The sequence below is a fragment of the Sceloporus occidentalis genome, unplaced genomic scaffold (assembly GCF_023333645.1).
Source record: "Sceloporus occidentalis isolate IW3139 unplaced genomic scaffold, rSceOcc1.0.p SCAF_1, whole genome shotgun sequence".
Lineage (NCBI taxonomy): Eukaryota > Metazoa > Chordata > Lepidosauria > Squamata > Phrynosomatidae > Sceloporus > Sceloporus occidentalis.
In genome coordinates this window covers 145,105,267-145,118,798 of record NW_028316981.1, presented here as the reverse complement: position 1 = coordinate 145,118,798, position 13,532 = coordinate 145,105,267, and the positions used below count along the sequence as shown (strand labels likewise).

The 13,532-nt window shown below is 40.4% G+C and overlaps 1 long non-coding RNA gene across 1 annotated transcript in view; it reads right to left on the bottom strand.

The window, feature by feature from the left end:
* The window catches only part of LOC149322358 (uncharacterized), an 85,936-nt gene extending 72,706 nt beyond the window's left edge, over positions 1–13,230 (bottom strand). The window contains exon 1 of the long non-coding RNA XR_016279862.1: positions 13,167–13,230. This is a non-coding gene — a long non-coding RNA (uncharacterized LOC149322358). The remainder of the gene's footprint in view (positions 1–13,166) is intronic.
* Between the last annotated feature and the right edge of the window lie 302 nt (positions 13,231–13,532).

Genomic DNA, 13,532 nt, shown 5'->3' with positions numbered 1-13,532 from the left:
TTCCACGCAACAAAAAGAAGCCGCGCGAAGGAGCTGCGTGGTTTGTTTGCTGTGCCTCCTTCACACTGCAATCATGGGTGCCGGCAGAGTGCCATTTTTGGGCGCTCTGTAAAGCGTCTATGATTCTATGATTCTTGGTGACCTAAGCAGAGCAATGGAGGATAGGCGGGCTTGGAGGTGTCTCATCCAAAGGCCTTCTACGAGTAGGGGCTGATTTGAGGGCAGCTAACAACAATGACAACAATGTGCAATGTAATAATAATAATAATTATTATTATTATAATAAACAATTTATTTGTATCCCACTTTTCCTAGAGATCAAGGCAGCTAACAACAATCAAATTATGACCGAAGCCATAGTACAATATAAACAGTTAAAAAATACAATTACAAACACACTAAAAAACAAAACAAAAAAAACCCCGAGTACTCCCACCAGCTCCTCCTCCTCCCCTTCAGAAGGGGAGCTGCAAAAACAGAGTCTTGGCGCTCTCTGGGCGCAGTCCCTGGTGTTGTGGGGGGTGGCTCTGGCATCCCCTACTGCACAAGTGTGCCACTGCGCAACTGCGCAGTGGCAGTGCTGTAGATGGTCCGGCAGGGAGTCCTCCAAACTGCAGAGTTGCGCAGGACACAACCAAGGCAGCAGAGGTACAGCTCAGCAAACAGCACAGTCCAGGGGCCTTTCTTGGGGGGCGTGGACGAGGAGGGAGCCGGTTAATATGCGCCGCTCTCACCGGACACACACCCCCTCGCCCTTCCCCCAGGTGTTCCTCAGCTCACAGGCAGTGCTGTAGATGGTCCGGCAGGGATTTAAACTTTGTAAACTTTGCAAAACCCACACTGACAAAATGTCAGAAGTAAAAAAGCAAAAGAGGTAGTCTTTTCTTTATTTGATGTGTGGATTTTTTTAAAAAATATTGTAACTCCCCCCCCCCTTTTTTTATGTTTTTTTTTTTTTTTTTTTTTTTTTTTTTTTTTTTTTTTTTTTTTGCATTCTGGCTGCATTCAGACATTGAAAGGGATGGTTAAAGTGTATGTGTGGGATTGGAAGTAAACTCCCCTTCAAGAGTCACTTTGTCTTTCAGTCTGTAATGCATCATATATCCACTCACCGAGAGATAAAACCTTTTGAACTCTCTGTTAGCTGCATTAGGATTGTACTCTTAGCTGACATTTTTCAAAATTGAGTCACTTTATGTCAAATGTGGGGGACCTTCTGGACTTGTTCAGAGACAATTGGTCATCAAGTCTAAGTTTTGAAAAGAGAGGCCAGTTCCTTTTTCATGGGAAGAGGCATCACTGAATTCTGTCATTGCTGTTACTACAGGTCTGCAACATGCTGAAAATCCCAAGATCTGAAAACCTTTTTCCGCTCTGAAATGGGCTCTTATGTTAAAATTGGAATGAATAGGAAATTAAATCAACATCATAGTGTTGTAACTGTGTTATGCGAAAGGCCCAGAGAGGAAAACTCCTTTGACCTAGTAAGAGTGAGAAGGAGTATTAGGAAAGCAATTCCTATCACCACCCCTTCTTTGCTGATGCTTTGGGCATTGCATTGCAAGAAGATAAAATAATTTACTACCTTGAAAGTGAAGATAACACTTCCTGAAGGCAGTTTCATTTAACCTTGGTGGCATCAATTTTTATTGATTGTAGTTTGCAGGGCAATCTTGTTCATCACACAATTCTTGACTGGTTGGAATCACTCATGTGATCATTTTGAGGAAGAGAAGACTCTGAAAAAATTGTGTCAAATCAACAAAATGTTGGAAGAATAATGATGGTATGAAGAAATGTGTAAACATTCTCCTCAATTTGGTTAGGCCCTCGTTTTAAGAAACAGCTCTGTGTTGCTGGAAGCATAGCTTTTGCCTTGAAAAAACAAAAAATAAAATAAAATAAAATAAAATAAAAATAAAAATAAAATGGAAGCCTTCAACACAGATGCATGCAAACATAAGGCTACTCCAGATTCCATTTTCATGAACACCTGGGCCAAATAGGATATCTGTGTAGGGATATACCCACTTTACAGCTTTTGCTTCTGTTCTCTGCCCACTTCATAGCATTTTTTCTGTCTAGTCATCCATATAATTGTAATACAAAGTGCTGTGTCAACAGGAAGGGGGGAAAACCTCATTGACTCCCATGCATTGTATAATATTTAAACATCCCTTCCAAATGTAGATTTTGACATTTTGCCCAGTGCTGCACTGAAAGTTTTCTCATCAACCCCCTAATTGCTAAGTAAATCTTTGCTCAATATATCTCCATCGAGAACAGGCGGGGAGGGATTTAAAGTCTAGTATTAGGCTCGTTTCTGCTTTGAGGTTAATCTATTCCCTTTATTTATATGACATTCTTTGAGTTGCAAGTTACTAATGTTCCTTCTTGGAAGAGATTACTTTTCTCTAAATAAAAGTAATGGTGTTCTGTTTCCAAGAACTAGTCTTTGCTCAATAACTCCCACCCCCCACCTCTCAAATAAGAAAGGGAAATGTCATTTTTCCAGACATTTGGCACTGCCATTTTGTCACCAAATAGTCCTGACATGTTACAAATCACCACTTGGTTCATGATGGCTGATCATTTAATTTTTTTTCCTGCTTGTGTCATACAGATCAGGAAGCTCTTGAATTTATTCTTTTATATGAGCCAATGCTTGAGTCCAAGAAACAGTCAGGGGCTTGGGGAATTTATTCACTTAATAAGATCAAATCAAAATTGGACCAAAGCCATCTGTCCTGGTGTAGTTACCAGGCACTAGCTCCTACAATGTCTCATAAACATAGAATGATATAGTCCACAGTGCTGCAAGTTCTGTTTGTCTTTCCAAGTCCAGAGACACTCAGGTTGGAATGAAACTTGAGCAAAACCACATGGGCAAAATCACTTACCCATGTAAGAAATCTACTGAGCCACCATCTCATGGAAGGTTTTCAGCAAATGCAATGGTCCACATACTCAAAGTGTATGAATGAACTGTTATGATAATTTACTGCACAGGTAAAAGCCTAGATTGGCTAGTTAGCTAAGGAGGCTTATATGTGAGGAGGTGGTCTTTCAAATATCTTGGTCCCAAATCATTTAGGGTTTTGTAAGTCAACACTAGCACCTTGAACTGAGGTCAGAAGCAAACTGGAAGCCAATGCAGTTATGGTCTCTAAAATGCACACCTAACACCAATCTGGCTGCTGCATTTTGCACGAGCTGCAGCTTCTGCACACTTTTCAAGAGCAGACCCATGTAGAGCACATTACATTAATCTAATTGAGAGGTCAATTAAGAATGAACTACTGTGGTCAGATCTGCCTTCCCCAAGAAAGGACGCAGCTAGCACACCAGCCAAAGGTGGGCAAAGGTGCTCCTGGCCTCCACAACAACCAGGCTTTCCAGGAGCAGCCCTGGTTCCAAGTGCACCCTCAACCTACAAACCTGGTCTTTCAGAGAGAGAGCAACCCCATTCAAAACAGACTGTAATCCCAATCCCAGGTTGGTTTTGCTATTGACCAGCACCACTTCTGTCTTGTCTGGATTAAGGCTCAGTATATTCACCCACATCCTGTCCTTTAATGCATCCAGAAAATGGGCTCAGTGCTACCATAGCTTTCTTGGCATCAGTTGTGAAGAAGAGATAGAGCTCGGTATTGATTATAACATTGATGAAACCCACTCCAAAGCTCAGGATGACCTCTCCCAGTGGCTTCGTGTAGATGTTGAAAAGCAAAAGGAATCGCATTGATTCCTGTTGTATCCCACAGGTTAATGCCCAAAATTCAGAACAGTAGTCCCCCAGCACCACATCCAGGGAACTTTCAGCAAAGAAAGACTGGAACCACTGCAAAGCACCACCCTGAAGTCCCATATCAGCCAAACAACCCTCCCATTGGATGAGTCCTCTCATTGGACACAGGGGAGTTCTTGGCTCAGATAACAGAAAATAAGAGATGGCAACAAGGATTTGGAAAGGAGATGAGCACCATCCATCCTGCCCTCTGCCTGCAAGCTAGCTTACTCAATTCAGGCAAGGTAGAGGATGCCAGTATTGAAGAAAACTCAGCTGCTACTGCAGCAGGCTTTTGGATGTGGGTCATGGGAGAGTGCCATCTTGTTCTTTGACTAAGGCAATGTAATCTTAAATTGTGATCAGTTTTTCATACCAGTCTATCATAAGGCAAGTCTGTAGTATGGCACAGCACCAGCCTAGTATATACTGTATAATGAGCACAGCCCTCTTTCGGGGGGGGGGGGGGGGGGAAGTGCTGTTCATTCTATATATTAACTCTTGAACCATCCAAAACCACAGGAAACCATGGAGCATGTAGAAAAGTATAAATAGACTTTCAAGGTAACATTGCTTTTAAGGCACAGTGTTGGGAGCAGAGGGATAAAATGCTCCTTGGGGTAAAATTTGATATTTTCTTCCCCATGTTTTAATTGTCAGTTTTGACAGAAATGATAAAAGCTAATTAATTTTTTGTTAATTTATTTTGTCTGATTTAGTGACTGCTTGTCACACAAATCCTTCAATAAGTCAGACTTTGCTTTACCATCACCCTTTCCACTCTTCTCCATCTCAAAATGCTATTAGGTAAATGCTGGAAAAGTAGACTTGTTTAACTCAAATAAACATGAGCAGCACTTAAGATCAATCTACCTTGCACACTTCATTCACATGTGTTTGCTTGGGAGAAAAGTTAATTTGTTCCAAGTTTATAAATCTCAAATTCTTAGGCCTTGCTTTTGCTTTCTAACTATTTTTTTTTAAATGATGGCAGAACACAAGTGGAATTGAAAAGGCAGCTGGTGATGGCAGAGGGAAGGACAGTAGGTCAGTAGCATCAAGAATTATACCAATAAGATCCTGAAATCTACCACGACTCCTTTGGGTTTTTCTCTCTTTGTATGTTTGTGTAGTAATTTCATGAAAATTCCAGCAGTTTATTAAAATAAATGTATTTTACTAAGCAAGTGTTGTTGTTGTTTTTAAATTAACTGATAGGAAGATGAGCCAGTTTTACTGATTTTAACAATGAGCCAGCATGATGTAGTGATCTGTGTATTGAACTACAACTCTGGAAACCACTGGGTGAACTTGAGCAAGTCACATTCTCTCAGCCTCAAAGGAAGGACAAGACAACCCCACTCTGAACAAATCTTGCCAAGAAAATCCCATGATAGAGTAACCATAAGTCAGAAACAACTTGAAGGCACACAGCAACAAGAACAACAGCTGTAGGCACATACAACAGAGCAGAATAGTCAAGAGCCTGTTGTCATTACACCTTGATAAGAGCTAGCATCTATCACCTGAGATGGTTGCTTAACTCTCTCTAGTGGTAAGGCTGGTCTTGGAAAGACCACTACATGAAACTGTGGCATGCTGTTGCTATGTAGTATAGTCATTACTGAGTTAGATGGGCCAACATAGTGTTAGAAAGCTTACTGTGATCCATGCTGGTTATGTATTCTCTGATTGTTACATGTTTTAGCACAGCCAAAGAAGCTGCCCTGAGAAGATGCACCACAACATTGACAATATGGACTCTTCAAACATCAATATATGCTTGATGCTAGAGCTAAATGTGAATCAATAGTGTGTGTGTGTGTGTGTGTGTGTGTGTGTGTGTAGGTAGGTTGAGTCACCCTTATCTGGAATTCCAAAATGCAAAATAGTTCAAAATCCCAAATATTTTTTCATGGGTGGCTGAGATAGTGACACCTTTGCTTTCCGATAGTTTCATGATGGTTTCTGGTGTTACTTGCACAAAAGTATGAAAGATATTGTATAAAATTATCTACAGGCTGCTTATAATGTGAAAATGAAGAATAAATGAATTTTGTGCTTAGAGTTGGGTCCCATCTCCAAAATATCTCACCATGTACATATATGCAAATACAGGCATTCCAAAATCCACAGAAAATCAGAAATCACAAACATTTATGGTTTCAAGCATTTTGGGAAAGGGAGACTCAATCCCTTGTCCCTCTCCCTCCCTTCACTCTTTTTCCCTTACTCTCTCTCTCTCTCTCTCTCTCTTTCTCTTTCTCTTTAGCTAATCAAAGGGGAAAATCAATAGCCATTTTTAGTACCATTTTTTTTTTAAAAAAAGACAGTTTAGAAGTAGGAGTTTATAGCTCAGGATACTTCATATAAGACTGTCTGACCTGTGGCCTGCATGTGACCTCTTGATCTCATTTTATGGTCCTTGAAGCCTTTCACTAGTCCTCCAATCCCTCCATTTGTTTTTAAAAAATGTCCCCAAATTGCACACCAAACTCCCCAGCGTGTGCAAATAATAAAAAACCCTCCCCATCTGTCCAAAGCCTCTCAAAATCCCCCATACCTTATTTCCCCTCTCTTTCTCCTTGAAAATGGAGATGGTGGTGGCAAAACATTGTGTCTGATCACAATTTTAAAAGAGAAATAGAGAGAAAAATAAGTGTTTTGATGCACTCAGGTAGAGATGCAGCCTACAAAGGCAGGTGGATTGAAAACTGCCCCATCCATGCAGTTACCCAGACCTGACCTAATATAAGGAGTCATTCACACAGAACCATTTCAGTGAATTCAGAGTTCCATTGCAGAGTCCCAACACAGAAATTCAATCATTTTCCTGACTTGGTAGGCTATATTTCTTGCTATCATGCCAGTAATTTCTGCATCAAAAGACATTACAGATTTGAATTAATTGTCTGGGCAATCAGAAAAATTATATGACTTTGGTCTCACTCAACAGGCTCTTGTCTCTTTCTCTCCTCTGAGGGGAATCTACACTGGTGCATTGTATATTTTTACCCTACAGAGCATTGGGAAGGGAGGAGAGAAAAGGGCAATGCTGTCTGGCAAGCACTGCTCATAAAGTGATATCACAAGTCTATTGAGACACCTGAAGATATTTAATTGGTTTCATAATAACTACACTGAATCACTAACAGTATTCTGAAATAAAGCCAACAGTAGTCTAATAAGTAGTCCATTAAAATTGTTTCAGAATTTTCTTTTAAAACAAACAAACAAAAACCAAACAAAATGGAGATACTTACACTTATTCTCACACTAGAAACTCTCAAGGATAGGTAACACACTATTCAGCAATGATGGAAAAACATCTAAAAATGTAACTAAAATGCCATACAGTGAAATAGGCTTCTATATTAACAATAGCTACCAGTCTGGAGTGAATATTTCACAAAAGAAAGAACTGAACACTCTATGGCATATAGTAACCAATCTAGAATTTAGGGGGGAGGGGGGATTACTTTAGGAGGACTGCAACATCATGAGTCCTCTGATTTCAACTGACAGGTAAAAACCTTTTTATTTAGCCAGGGCTTTGACTCTTCATGTGTCAGAAGAATCTTTTGATGCTGTGCTATATGCATATCTTGTTACTGTGTTTTATATGTTTTATACTGTTTTAATGTTACTCTTTTAATAGAACTTTGTTTTGTTTCCGTACAATAAGATTTTAGCTTTGTTTTAATTGATTGTAAATCATTTTGGGTCCTCTTCCATCAGAAAGAAAATAAATGAATGAATAACTAACCAGTGGTTGGAAACACACACACACACATTAGTGTATCCTAAAATATGCATTGTAAAATGCAGAGTATTATCGATTTCTCTGATGGTTGTGGATCAGGGTCTCTTTTGCAGTACACAGAATATTTTAATTCCACTTTAACTCCATCCCATGGACTGCTAGGATTTGCTATCATGTGAGGTATTTAGAATTCTTTCAGAGTGATGCAGCCATGGCAATAAAAATTGTGTCAGTGTGCTCTATTCATGTAATGTGAAAAACAGTTAGGTGAGCTTGATTTGAAATTTGGGCCAAATGAAATCCTCAGGCCACTTGAGATGCCAATGCTCCTTAGCTTCAGCCATGTAAGTAATTTGATGAAGTTCATCTCTAGGACCAGCAGCACATGTTTAACTGATGATGAGAACTGGGAAGCTCCCTTGACTTTGACTCAAAATAGGAGTGAGAACCATGTAACACCTCCCTGTCTGGTGCTGTTGCTGCTGCTGTCCCTCCTCCTCCATCACCTCCTCCTCCTCCTGTTTCAGCCTGCACACCCATCTCTGTAGTTGATGGTGCATAGCAAAGATACAGTTTTGTGATAAAACAAAGCTCCTCTGAAGCTGCTGGGAGTGCAGGTCTCCTCTAAAACAATGCTACTCAAAGTGGTGGCCCATGGAACAGTGCCAACCCCCAACCATCTGTTGCTCATCCCTGAAAGCTTTCAAGGAACTGAGAAACAATTGTGACCAATGGGAATGAATATGGAATGAACAAAAAAAGATGTTGGTTCCTCTTTGCATGAGATAACTTAATAATTGTGTTCTAAGATACAGTGGACCCTCTGAGTCACCTTATTTTATTGCAATTATCTGGAGAAACTGGGGTTATTCCACTCCTTGTTGTGACCTTGTTCTTGACCTTCATTTGCACATTGGATGTAGTATAGACTGCATCAAGATCAGGGTGGGGAGTGAAATTGGCATGTGGCATGCCTACAAGTTCTTTAAAATTGCATTAATCTGTGTGCCTTTATACGCACTTAGTGAAAGTAAACATTCATTTGCCCTAGGACAAAAAAGTAGAGCTGTGTTCAAACAACATAAGAATATGTTACATAATTTGTCATAAGACACATTGGGAGCACGTCACCAGGAAAAAAAAAAGGCGGGGGGTATCTTGAAAGCCAAGAAGTAAAATGTATAGAGACAAGTCCTTGAGTCCACAAGAGACAGTATTATTTGTAAATGTTTTCATTTTGTAACTTCTACAATTGCAGCATTTAAAGGGGGGAAAGGGAACCAAAAGCAAAGCTTTAAACATGTGCCCAGAGGCCAAATCTCTAGTTCAGATGAATAACTTTTCTTTTTAAAAAAAAGTCAAGTGACAGCATGTTTCAGTGTTGTTGTTGTTTTCAGGTTCACTGAGCTACATGGCACTTTCATCACTCCATGCCCTTGGCCATATGGCCACAAGCCATTATCCCTGGAAACTACTAGCCCAAGAAAACCAATAAATGAACACATGACCTGTTAGCTTTGACCCCAATTTCTTACAAATACCTTGTATAATGTAGTGGACAGGCTTGGTCTCATTTATAAATATTGTAACATCAGATAAAGGTAGATCAGGATTTCTTTTTGAAGAGTGTTTCTTTCACTGGAGTGCTCTAATATAAGAATGTCATGTTTTTCAGAGAAGCCCTGTATTTATTAACAGGATTCTCCCACCTAATGGAGAAAATTGCTTTTTTTAGACGACAGTTCCCAGAATTCCACCAACATATGCACTGCCCATGATGCTTGAGAGAACTGGAGAGCTGTAGCTCAAACAAATATCTTTCACAGGCACTGCAACATTGCAGATGATCCCAAAGTGTTTAACTAGAATTTGAAATCTGAGTCCCACTATTGCTATGGACCAGCTCTGAAGATGAAGTGGGTTGGACAATGAATGAATGAATGAATGAATGAGATTTTATTTATATACCGCCATTCGTTCGATCACAGTGGTAATGAAATACAATACAGCACAAAACAAAATTACAGATAAAAATTAAACCATGAAAATCCCCCATATTAAACCGTATAATAAAGTACATCATTAAAAATCCATCATTCCTACCTAATGATTAAAACCAGTTAAAATCAATAAACAATCTAAAACAACACCCAATACACAGGAGAACATGACAGTCAGGACATGTGGGGGAAGGCTTGGCGGAATAAGTGAGTCTTGAGGTTTTTCTTAAATGACTCCAGGGAGGGGGCCGAGCGGAGCTCATCAGGGAGAGAGTTCCAAGACTGTGGGGCCACCGCAGAGAAAGCCCTTTGTGCAGTCCCTACGTATCTCATCTTTGGAACTCTCAAAAGTTTTTTTCCCACCTGACCTGAGAGTGCGGGGTGGGTTGTATGGGGAGAGGCGGTCCTCCAAGTACTCTGGGCCCAAGCCATTTAGGGCTTTATAGGTAATAACCAACACCTTGTATTGAGCCCGGAAGCGGATTGGCAGCCAATGCAGATCTTTCAATATAGGTGTTATGTGGCTGGCCCTGGAACTACCAGTGACCAGCCTTGCGGCCATATTTTGAACCAACTGCAGCTTCGAGTTTGGTACAAGGGTTGCCCCATGTAGAGCGCATTACAGAAATCAAGTCGAGAGGTTACCAGTGTGTGTACTACTGTTTCAAGGTCTCCCCGGTCCAAGTAGGGGCGCAGCTGGCGTATCAGCCAAAGCTGATAGCAGGTACTTCTAACCGTCGCATCCACCTGAGGAGTCAGGTGAAGCAACGAGTCCAGAAGCACCCCCAAACTGCGAACAGTGTCCTTCACGGGGAGCGTGACTCCGTTCAGGACAGGTGGACAAATTTCCTTCCCAGGACTGGGAGAGCCTATCGCAAGTACTTCGGTTTTCTCTGGATTCAGGCTGAGTCTGTTTTCCCTCATCCAGCCCATTACCAACTCCAAACAGGCATTGAGTGGAGAGATGCCATCCCTAGTCACTGCATCAGTCGGATACACAGAGAAGACTATTTGGGTGTCATCAGTGTACTGATAACACCGCGCCCCGTGTCTCCGGATGATCTCTCCCATATCACCACCCTAAACAGCTTTTAAAAACCTATAAAGACAGATCTCTTCCCTGAATAGTTGCCCAGCCACTAGAAAAAATCTAACTGCTGAACTCTGACCTCACCTTAGTCATGATCTATTGTTTATTGTATTTATTTTAAGTATGTTTTAATTCTTACATTGTTTAATAGTATTCAAGGGGGGGTTGAGGGTTTTGGGTTGTATATTTTTTAATCTTTGTAAGCTGCTCTGATTGCATTTTGTAGCGGGGAAAGATATAAATTATTATTATTATTATTATTATTATTATTATTATTATTATTAGCTCTTTTAGATGTTTTACTTCCATATGGTATTTGACTTAGCTTTCTGTTCTATTCTGTTCCTTAAAAAATACTCACCTGCTGGGATTTTTCTGTCATCATCATCATCATTGTCATCTATACATTAAAACTCTGTTATATCAGTTATTTACAATAGATGTGGTCTAATAATATCAATAACCACAAACATCCGAATGTCCATTGTATACTATAGACTTCCACAGTGTGTTCAGTGATCGCTTCCATACTCTTTATCAAAATACTTAACTTATAACATTATTACTGATTTCCTGGGATGTTATAACCTGGTTTATATCTGTTTACGCTAATTAGGTATAATTGTACATAACGTAAGCCCTCTTTTCTTGTGCTGCATCTTATGCCCATATTCTTTTGTAATAATCTACTATAGGAAACAGGGATTTGCTGGGATTTTTCTAGCACTTTTCTATACAAAACTCAGTTGTGATTTTGTTTTTCTCCAAGAGGAATGGGGAAAGTTTCAGTGTTCATTTCTGGTAAAATCCGCTAGTGCCTCATGAGTTGCTATTGCAGAGGGGCCATTCAGGAGTTGCATGACTCTGCCACTGGAAAAAGGCACTGGCACTTCTGTGGGGTATGAATGATCATTTTACATCAGAATTTTCCCCATGGCCCATGCCATCATATTTCCCATTTCTGTATATGGCTGTGAAAGCCAGATAGTGAAGAAATCAGATAGGAAAAGTGTCAAGAAGAAGAATTCTGGAGATACCATAGACTGCTAAAAGACCCATAAATGGGTCCTAGATCAAATAAGGTCTGAACTTTCCCTAGAAGCAAAGCAAAGATGACTAAACTGATGCTGTTGTTCTATAATCATTTCATGGGAAGATATGACTCATTAGAAAAGACAATCATGTTTGGTAGGGAAGAAGGCAGTAGGAAAAGAGGAAATCTGTATTCCAGATGGATAGACTCAATTAAGGAAGCCAAAGCCTTGACATTGGAAGATCCAAGCCAGACGGTTAATGATAGGGTGACTTGACAGTCTCTCATTCACAGGGTCACTATAAGTTGAACTCATCTTGCAGGCAGCTAACAACAACACCTTAGGAAATCAAGACCTGGAAGCAACAGGAGACCTATGGGTCTACCCCTGTTTTAAATTGAGAATTCAGTGTGCACTTATGACACTCCCATTGTTAATAGAACTGTGTGAAATTGCCAGACTGGCAACCCATGTAGAGAGGATGATGGCTGCCAAAATTCATAGTAATAGGTGTCAGCATTTTGAAGATATGTTTAAATTTTAACATTTGTGTGTGTGTGTGGGGGGGTGGGGGATTTTGCTCCCCCGGCACCTGTTTCTTGAAGCGAAGTATTGAAGAGGAATCATACTCTCAGGGAATGTGCAGGTGTCCTTTGGCAAGACCTCTGAAAAATTGTATGTGTGCAGAAGTTGAGATGTATAGCTTTGAAGAGTTACTTTTTTGACCAGAACTGCTGGGCTCCTCCTGCATCTATCATGGCCATTGAAGATTCTTGGAGTTGCAATCCAAACAGGAACTTTCCAAAACATATCTGTAGAAGATATGTTATTTTCCCACAAGGTCCCTCCCAAATTACTTCACTGTATTAGAAACAGGACATGAAAGAAATGGAACCAATTAAGGGTAACCTTTTTAACTGCAGGCCTGCAGGCACTGCCAGGCATTACTCTGTCGACAGACAAACTTATCAGTTACAAGTCTGGCTTGCTCTCAGTCACCCCACACACACTCCGCCCACCTCCAGGTGTCTTCTTTGTAAAGAAAACTTCTCCACTTGGAAATTGTTGCAAAGTCAAGCACAGGCCAAGGTGACATTGGGGTGGGGAGAGGAGCTTCTTAAATGCACTTTCTTTCCAGCTGGTTTATCTCCACTGAATTTGCCTCTCTGCTCCTTTCACTGTAAAATGACTGAAAAGCCTCTAGTTTAGATCCAAACCAGGTTTGAAGTGATTTGGAAAGCCTTCCTAAATGCATCAGATCCCATCTACTCCTGGAAGCTAAGCAGCATCAACTCTGGTTAGCACTGGAATGGGAGACAGCCATTGAATATTAAAAGGGAAGGAGACATGCACAATTGATTCTTACCAACATCAGTTCCTTAAGTGTAGCAGTAAAGCCAGCCATATTAATTTAATTATTGACTATGTACACCATTGGCTGCCATTCACTGGATTGGGCACTACTAAATACAGGGCTTCTATTATACTTTACCAGCTGATACTTTCATCAATTTTCTTCAGTCTCCTCTCCATGATGATACCACTTTTTATCTACAAAAAGAGAAAACACTGTTATTTAAAAATACTGGTCTTTGATCCACATCCAAGACCACAAATAGCTCTAGAAAACTATGTTTAGAACAGGTTCAGGAGGCAAATGTTGATAAGCAAGTGTCTGAATAAAGGCCCCATTCTGCTTTCCTTAACGCGTCTCACATTCCTCTGAGTTGAATTTTGGAATGCATTTGAGAGGAGGAAACTGGCATATGAGGGGCCCATCCAAAACATTGTTCTTTGTTTATCAGAAAGAGCCTGTGGTGATGCATTATTTGTGCATAATCCCTCACATTATGATAGC